The sequence below is a fragment of the Musa acuminata genome, chromosome BXJ3-10 (genome assembly GCF_036884655.1).
Source record: "Musa acuminata AAA Group cultivar baxijiao chromosome BXJ3-10, Cavendish_Baxijiao_AAA, whole genome shotgun sequence".
Lineage (NCBI taxonomy): Eukaryota > Viridiplantae > Streptophyta > Magnoliopsida > Zingiberales > Musaceae > Musa > Musa acuminata.
The window spans coordinates 11,930,632-11,940,477 of NC_088358.1; positions in this window are offsets into that span (position 1 = coordinate 11,930,632).

A 9,846-nucleotide genomic window follows, 5' to 3' on the forward strand; every position below is an offset into this window, starting at 1 on the left:
TGGTGCAAATCTGTGTGATGCTTGTATTGTGTGGTTTCATCTTGCAAGATTTTTATCATTATGTGGTGCACACAGTCACAAACATTATATAAAATTCATATAGAAAAATTCATATGGCTCATTATGCATACAATTAGTCCATGATTCAAGTGAATGATCTTGTAAAATAGAATTCAATAAGAAAATCTAAAGAAAAATTTAAAGAGGAACTAATGTATCAGAAAAATTTAGCATACCTAATTATCTTTTTAAAAAATTAAATTATTTTTTATTTAAGGATTTTGCAAAGATATCGGCCAATTGATGTTTCGCATCAATGAATTCTAATATTACATCATGATTATTAATATGATCACGTATAAAGTAATGCCTAATGTTAATATGTTTAGTTCTAGAGTGTTGAATGGGATTTTTTATTAAATATATTGCACTTGCATTATCACATTTTATTGGAATATTATTAAGATAAATTCTATAATCTTCTAATGTATTTTTCATCCATATGATTTGTACACAACATGCACTAACTGCTATGTATTCAGCTTCGGTCGTAGATAGTGCAACCGAGTTTTGTTTCTTGGAAGACCAAGAGACAAGTGCATGGCCTAAGAATTGAGATGTTCCAGATGTGCCTCTTCTATTTAATCTACATCTAACAAAATCCACATCAGCATAAGCAATTAATTCAAAGGTTTCGAATTTTGGATACCAGAATCCTAGATTAGTGGTTCCTTTAAGATATCTAAAAATTCTTTTAACTGCTTTAAGATGAGATAGCTCAGGATTAGATTGAAACCTAGCACAAAGTCCTATACTAAACATAATGTCCGATCTTATTGTAGTGAGGTATAGTAAACTACATATCATACCCCTATAAGCTTTTTGGTCAAAGCTTTCTCCACTTTCATCAATGTCTAACTTAGTGGAGGTACTCATAGGAGTATTAATAGCCTTTGAACTGTCCATTTTAAATTATTTTAGCAAGTCTATAACATATTTTGTTTAACTAATCAAAATACAATCACTAAGTTATTTAATTTGTAAGCTAAAAAAAAGTTAATTCACCCATTAAACTCATTTCAAACTCATGGCTCATACTTTTGGCAAATGATTCATATAAAGATTCATTCGTGGAACCAAAAATAATATCGTCAACATATATTTAAATAATAAAAAAAATATTTTTAGAATTTTTAATAAATAATGTGGTATCGACTTTCCCTTTAGAAAAATTATTTTGAATAAGAAAGGAGTTAATCTCTCGTATCAAGCCTTTGGGGCTTGTTTCAATCAATAGAGAGCTTTAGTCAATTTAAACATATGATTAGGAAAATTATTATTCTTAAATCTAGGAGGTTGTTCAACATATACTTCTTGGCAATACAGTCATTAAGAAAAGCACTTTTAACATTCATTTGAAATAACTTAAAATTATTGCTACTAGCATAGGCAAGGAGTATCCTTATGGCTTCTAATCGTGCCACAAGAGTGAAGGTTTCTTCATAATCAATACATTCTTCTTAGTTGAAACCCTTGGCCACTAATCTAGCTTTGTTTCTAACCACGATACCAAATTCACTTGCTTGTTTCTAAAGACCCATTTAGTACCAATAACTAAATGGTCAGTTGACCTCGGAACAAGCTTCCACACCTCATTTCTCTCAAATTGGTTCAACTCTTCTTGCATTGCGATAACCCATGAATCATCTTTCAAGGCCTCATCAATGCATTTAGGTTCAATTTAAGAAAGAAATACAGTACTGGTACAAAAATTCTTAAAAGAAGAACGAGTTTGAACCCCTTTTGATGTGTCTCCTATGATTAGCTTCTTAGAATGAGCATCTACATACTTCCATTCCTTAGGTAAGGATGTTTCAGAAAAAGATGCATCCAAGTTGCTAGATGGAGAAAGGGTTTCATTCAAATTCAAAGCATCAAAATTAAGATCATCACCAAAATCATTTTTCTTAACTTTAAAAACTTCATTAAAAATAACATGAATAGATTCTTCTATAACCAAAGTTCTTTTGTTCAATATACGATATGCCTTAGAAATAGAAGAATAGCCAAGAAAAATCTCTTCATCGAAATTTTCATCAAACTTTCCTGAGGCATCTTTTTCATTCAAGATAAAACATTTACACTCGAAAACTTTAAAATATGAAATGTTCGGTTTTTTATTGTTCCACAACTCATAAGGAGTTTTGGAGAGTAATGGTGTTATTAGAACCCTATTCATGACATAGCATATCATATTTATGACTTAGGTAGTTGGATGGAGATCTAGTACCCAATAAGGTAGGATCCTGATAAAACCCTAAAATCTTATCGTAGAAGAAATGGGAGAAAAGGAAATGATAATGATCGCTTCGAGGGGATCGACCTCCTTGATCGCTTCGAGGGGATCGACCTCCTTGATTACAGTAAGGGGATCAGCCTCCTAGGGTTTGGTCCACAGACTAGAATAATATTTCATTGATTGATTGATTGATTGCCAAAAAAAATGGTTACATCACTATTTATAGAGTTTCACCTAGGGTCTATCAGGACTTAGACTTTTAATAATAAATAAATATTAAATAAACCTCTACCTGACTCTAACTGAACTAAATAGACTCAATAAACAACTGGACTAAATAGACTCAATAAACATTATTCAAAAGCTCTGAAAAAGGATCCTAACAATTCCACCCTCTTCAAATCAGCCTTGTCCTCAAGGCTAAGCAGCATCAAACTTGAGGAGCTTCTCTTTCAGCACTTCAGCCATAGGCTATCTGCAACGCATCACAACCCGTTGATCAAGTAAGCATGGTCTCCACTTTTTGATAGTGTAAGCAATAGGTCTGTCTTTCAGTGTAGTAATCATTGTAAGAAACTCCTGGCCTTATATAATCAATTTTATCTTTGAACATTTGCTATCTAAGTTAAAATCCATCTATCAGCGATATTTACTTCGAATCTATCACAACCTTCAATGTTGTAAGCTAATCGGGTTGTAACCTCCTTGTCCAAAAAATTATTAGTGCTACCTGTACCAATCAAAACAATGACAGGCTGATGCTTCAAAGTTCCTCCGATTTTCATAATTTGTGGGTTAGCGTAGCCATCCAATGCATGCACTATATGTGTAATGGCTTCAATATCATCATCAGTTTCCACACCTTCACGATTAGAGTCCAACTCTTATGCTTCTGGTTCCTCTCCAATTGGCTCAATCATCAGAAGTTGCCCTTGTTGAATCTCGGATTTTGATGATATAATCAATTGGTGGGTTAATTGATCTAATCCATATTATTGAGTTAAGTGTGCAGGATTAACTACGATAACCAGAAAACATAAAGCAAGGATACCGGAGTCGAGCTCGATGGACGTTTAAGAGACCGAAGAATCATCGGAGATGCTACCGGAACCAACCGAGAAGAAATCGGGAACGTGTCGGAAGTTCCCCGAAGAAATCGTCGGAGGCTCGCGGAGATCACCGAGAAGGCTCGGCTACTCGTTAAAGTCATCACAAAGATTGGGAGCTTGCAGGGAGTCCGTCGGAAGGAATTCGTCGGAAAGCTCGCCGGAACAAGACTCGACGTTCGCGGTTGAAAACTTGCTTAGGATGTTTTTGTGTTATGTAGTTCACTTGTAATTAGGATTAGGATTAAGAGATAATCCTATATCCTGGTTAGGGGCCAATTGGGCCCAAAGTCAGATTTGGTTTGGGCTAAAATTAAGCCAAACCAATGAATCGGAGAGCCAAGCGATGGCACCGCCTGGCTGGGCGATGGAACCGCCCAGCACCCGAGAGTTGGGCGGTGACACCTCCTTGGCTGGGCGGTTGCACCGTCCAGCACCCGAGCGCTGGGCGGTTGCACCGTCCAGCACCCGAGCGCTAGGCGGTGGCACCGCTTGGCTGGGCGGTGGCACCTCCAGCACCGGGAACCCTAAGAGAATTCAAATTTTGGAGCCTAAATTTGAATCCTCTTGAGGCCTATAAATACCCCTCAAATCTCAACTGAGATTACAACTTTTGAGAAGCATTTTGATTGAGAGAAAAGTCTTAGAAAGTCTTAGCAAGTCTTGTTTTCAATTTGCTAGAGAGTTCTCCTCCTTCTTTCTTATTGAAAATTTGTAAGAGGTTGAACTGCTTGTAAAGGGTTGTAAGAGGGGTGTTTACCCTTCCATTTCAAGAGATTTGCTAGTGGAAGGTGGAAGCCTCATCGAAGAGGGGCATCGCAAGTGGAGTAGGTCATTTGACCGAACCACTCTAAAATCGGCGTAATCTCTGGTTTGCATTTTATTATTTTCATTTACATTACTGTAAATCTTCTTACTGCTTTAGTTCCTTATTATCCTTGCTGCGCAACTTTAAGAATACGCTTTCAAGTTAAAATTTTCAAGTTCCGTTCTTATCGTACGAAAGATTTTTCTAAAATCGAAATTTTAATCCGCTGCACTAATTCACCCCCCCCCCCTCTTAGTGCCGCTCCGATCCTAACAAGTGGTATCAGAGCGAGGTTATCTCTCATATTTGGTTTAATACCTAAGAGATATGGCTTACTCCGGCATGCAAGAGGGCCATTCTATTGCACGACCACCTTTGTTTAATGGGTCGGATTACACATATTGGAAGACTCGCATGAGGATCTTCCTCATTTCTATGGACTTTGAGCTTTGGTCTATTGTCGAGAATGGATTTCAAAAATCTTCTCTTCCGATGAGCGAATGGAATGAATCGGAGAAGAAGGTTTTTGCTTTAAATGCAAAGGCTATGAATGCCTTGTTTTGTGCATTAGACAAAAACGAATTTAATCGTGTTTCAATGTGTGATTTGGCTTTTGATATTTGGAGAACTCTTGAGGTCACTCATGAAGGCACTAGCCGAGTGAAAGAGTCCAAAATCAACATCCTTGTGCACTCTTATGAACTTTTCCGAATGAAACCAAGTGAGTCCATCGGAGACATGTACACCCGGTTTACGGATGTCATCAATGGACTCAAAGCTCTTGGTAAAGATTTTACTAACTTTGAACTAGTAACTAAAATCTTAAGATCCCTCCCTAAAAGTTGGGATCCAAAAGTTACGGCCATTCAAGAGGCCAAAGACCTTAAAGCATTCCCTCTTGAAGAACTCATTGGGTCTCTAATGACCTATGAAATGACATGTCAAGCTCACGACGAGCTCGAGAACCCCCTTCCAAAGAACAGGAAAGATATGGCACTCAAATCACAAGAAGACCACTTGAAAGGAACATCAAGTGATGAGGACAGTGACAATGACATTGCACTTTTGACTCAAAATTTTAAAAAATATTTAAGAAAGAATAAATTTAAAAATAATACAAAAAATAAATTTGAACAAAAGAAGGACCAAGTGATTTGCTATGAATGCAAAAAACCGGGATACTATAAGAACGATTGTCCTCAAGCCAAAAAGAGAACATCAAAGAAGAAGGCGTTCAAGGCAACGTGGGATGATTCAAGCGCATCCGAAGAAGAGGAGTCCAACATCGAGCAAGTTACTCATTACGCGCTAATGGCGTTAGGAGAAGAGGTATGTGATTTATTTAATGAAGATTTATCTTTTGAAGAACTATCTATCGCTTTTCATGAATTATTTGATGAATGTAGAACTGTTAGCAAGAAGTTAAGTATCTTAAAGAAAGAGCATGCTTTGCTACAAGATAAGTTTGATAGTCTTCAAACTCCTCCATGCTCTAAGTGTGAGCACTTAGAAGCAATAAAAAATGAAAATTTGCTTCTTAAGGAAACCTTAAATAAGTTTAAGGTTGGTAGCAAAGGATTAGATATGATCCTTGCACACAAGGGTCACATCGCAAATAGAAATGGAATTGGATTTGTAAAAGGATTACATCAAAGTCCTACCACTTTCATAAAAGGACCTACATTACATGTTTCCTCTTATATGAAATGCAACTTTTGTTGCAAATCCGGACATATTGCTTACAAATGCCCATTTAGGAAAATTCGTTCACAAAAATTAATATGGGTTCCTAAAGGAACTATAAAGAATTCAATAATAAATAACAAAGTTAGTGGGTCAATTTTTGAGGCACCCAAATTCAAATGGGTACCTAAAAATCATCCTCTTTTGTAGACAAACCCACAAGCTAGGAGCAATAGATGGTATCTCGATAGTGGATGCTCAAGACATATGACTGGAGATCCATCTCATTTCTCTATGCTCACTAGCAAAGAAGAAGGGTACGTTACCTTCGGAGACAACAACAAAGGCAAAATCATTGGCAAGGGAACTATTGGTAACAAATTTAATTTTTCCATTGATGATGTCTTACTAGTTGATGGATTGAAACATAATCTCTTGAGTATTAGTCAACTATGCGATAAAGGTTACATCATTAGATTTGAATCAAATATGTGCATTATTGAAAAACCAAATCATAACATGACTATGATTGCTTTAAAACAAAATAATGTCTATACCATCAATCTTGATGAACTAAGTAATGAAATGTGTTTCTCCGCCGTAAATGATGATGCTTGGCTTTGGCATAGGAGATTAGGTCATGCAAGCATGAAAACAATATCTAAGATCTCATCTCAAGAATTAGTACGAGGAATTCCAAATATAAAGTTTATTAAGGACAAAGTATGCGATGCATGTCAACTAGGCAAACAAATAAAAACAAGCTTCAAACCAAAAAATCAAATTAGCACCACTAGACCATTACAATTGATCCATTTGGACTTATTTGGACCAGTTGATACAACAAGTCTAGGTGGAAGCAAATATGCTTTTGTGATTGTGGATGACTACTCTAGATACACTTGGACCTATTTCTTAGCTCACAAAAGTGATTGCTTCAAGTGTTTCTCTAAATTTTGTAAACTCACTCAAAACGAAAAAGGCTTCATGATTTCATCAATTCGGAGTGATCACGGTGGTGAATTTCAAAACCATGACTTTCAAAATTTTTGCGAAGTTAATGGATACAATCACAACTTCTCAACTCCAAGAAATCCTCAACAAAATGGTGTAGTTGAAAGAAAAAATAGAAACCTACAAGAAATGGCAAGAACTATGTTAAATGAACATAGTTTACCCAAATATTTTTGGGCCGAAGCCGTAAATACGGCTTGCTACATCATGAATAGGGTTCTAATAAGACCATCTCTATCAAAAACTCCCTATGAATTATGGAATAACAAAAAACCAAATATTTCTTATTTTAAAGTTTTCGGTTGTAAATGCTTTATTTTAAATGAAAAGGATGCCTTAGGTAAATTTGATGCTAAATCCGATGAAGGCATCTTTCTTGGCTACTCTTCCGTTTCTAAGGCTTTACGGATTTTTAATAAAAGAACCTTAGTAATAGAAGAGTCTATTCATGTAGTTTTTAATGAAATTTCTGATTTAAAGAAAAATGATTTTGATGATGATCTTGGTTTTGATAATTTGAATTTAAATGAACCCTCTCCTCAAAATAGCCATTTGAATGCATCTTCTTCCGAAATTTCTTTACCAAAAGAATGGAAGGATGTAGATGCTCATCCAAAAGAGCAAATTATAGGAGATACATCAAAAGGGGTTCAAACTCGTTCTTCTTTCAAAAATTTCTGTGCTAACGCCGCTTTCCTTTCTCAAATTGAACCTAAATGCATTGACGAAGCCTTAAAAGATGATTTTTGGGTCATTGCAATGCAAGAAGAATTGAACCAATTTGAGAGGAATGAGGTATGGAAGCTTGTTCCTAGACCAAGTGACCACTTAGTCATAGGTACTAAGTGGGTCTTTAGAAACAAGCAAGACGAAAATGGTATCGTGGTTAGAAACAAGGCTAGATTAGTGGCCAAAGGTTTCAACCAAGAAGAAGGTATCGATTACAAAGAAACATTCGCTCCCGTGGCTCGATTAGAAGCCATAAGGATGCTCCTTGCCTATGCTAGTAGTAATAATTTTAAACTATTTCAAATGGATGTTAAAAGTGCTTTCTTGAATGGTTTTATTTCCGAAGAAGTATATGTCGAACAACCTCCCGGATTTGAAAATTCTCTTCTTCCTAATCATGTATTCAAATTGACTAAGGCCCTCTATGGCTTGAAACAAGCTCCTAAAGCTTGGTATGAAAGGCTTAGTTCGTTTCTTATTTTAAATAATTTTACTAAAGGCAAGGTTAATACTACATTGTTTATTAAATATTTTGAAAATAATTTTCTTATTGTGCAAATTTATGTTGACGATATTATTTTTGGCTCTTCGGATGAATCACTATGTGAATCATTTGCCAAATGTATGAGTCTTGAATTTGAAATGAGTTTAATGGGTGAATTAACTTTCTTTTTGGGATTACAAATCAAACAACTTAGTGATGGTATATTTCTTAACCAATCTAAATATATATTAGAATTGTTAAAACGATTTAACATGGATAATTCAAAAGCAATAAACACCCCTATAAGTACTGCGACTAAGTTAGATATGGATAAAAATGGTGAAAGTTTCGATCAAAAAATATATAGGGGAATGATAGGTAGTCTACTCTACCTCACCGCGACTAGACCGGATATTATGTTTAGTGTAGGACTTTGCGCTAGGTTTCAATCTAATCCTAAATTATCTCATCTTAAGAGTGTTAAAAGAATATTTAGGTATCTTAAAGGAACTCCAAATTTAGGATTGTGGTATCCAAAATCTGAAAAATTTGATCTAATAGCTTATGCAGATGCCGATTTTGGCGGATGCAGGATAGATAGAAAAAGTACATCCGGAACATGCTAATTTTTAGGACATGCACTTGTTTCTTGGACTTCCAAGAAACAAAATTCAGTTGCACTATCTACGGTGGAAGCCGAATACATTGCTGCAAGTGCATGTTGTGCACAAGTAATTTGGATGAAAAATACATTAGAAGACTATGGAATTCACTTTGAAAATATTCCCATAAAATGCGATAATACTAGTGCCATATGCCTTACTAAAAATCCAATTCAGCACTCTAGAACTAAGCACATCGACGTTAGGCATCATTTCATACGCGATCATGTCCTTAACAATGATGTTGTTCTAGAATTCATTGACACAAAGCATCAATTAGCAGATATATTTACAAAAGCTTTGAATGAAGACCAATTTGAATTTATCCGAAGGGAATTAGGCATGCTAAATTGTCCCTAAAATGAACTTCACAAAAAGGACTCGTTCTTTTCCCTTCGTTTATGAATTTGAATTCTTCCTTCTTCTTCAATTCAAAATGATCCATTAAAGTATAACTTATGATCTTGAGGGAAGAAGCTAAACAAAAGGAAGGAAGAAAAATTTTTTTTCTTTCCTCCGCGTGATGCCAGCGGTGGCACCGCCAGATCCGGCGGTGACACCGACCGGTTTGGCGGTGACACCGACTGAGTAACCCTTTTAACCCGAGGGGTTAGGGCCGGCGGTGACACCGCCCCCAACCCAAAGAAAAACCTCTCAAAAACCCTCTCCCATTCCCTCTAACCCTCATTCTAACTCTTAGAAACATTGGAGAAGGATTTTTGGTGGTCCAAGCTTTCCATCTCTCAACATAATCTCCATAAGGTAACACTTGAAATCCCTCTTTTCTTTTCTCTTTCTCTTACTTATTTTTCACAATTTCATCATCATCTTGTCTAGAAAATGGCTCCTAAGAGATCAAAAGGAATAAGGATTGAAGGAGATTCATATAACCATGACCTTTTTAGATCAAAAGAGGTAGCCCTTAGCTTTCCAAAATTTGAAACACGATGTGTCCATAAGGGAAAATACGTTGATGTGGATGAACTAGAGGACTTAGATCCCATTAGGTGGTTTGCACACCTAGATGTTCTACCTCTACTACAAATAGAGGAACCAATCTA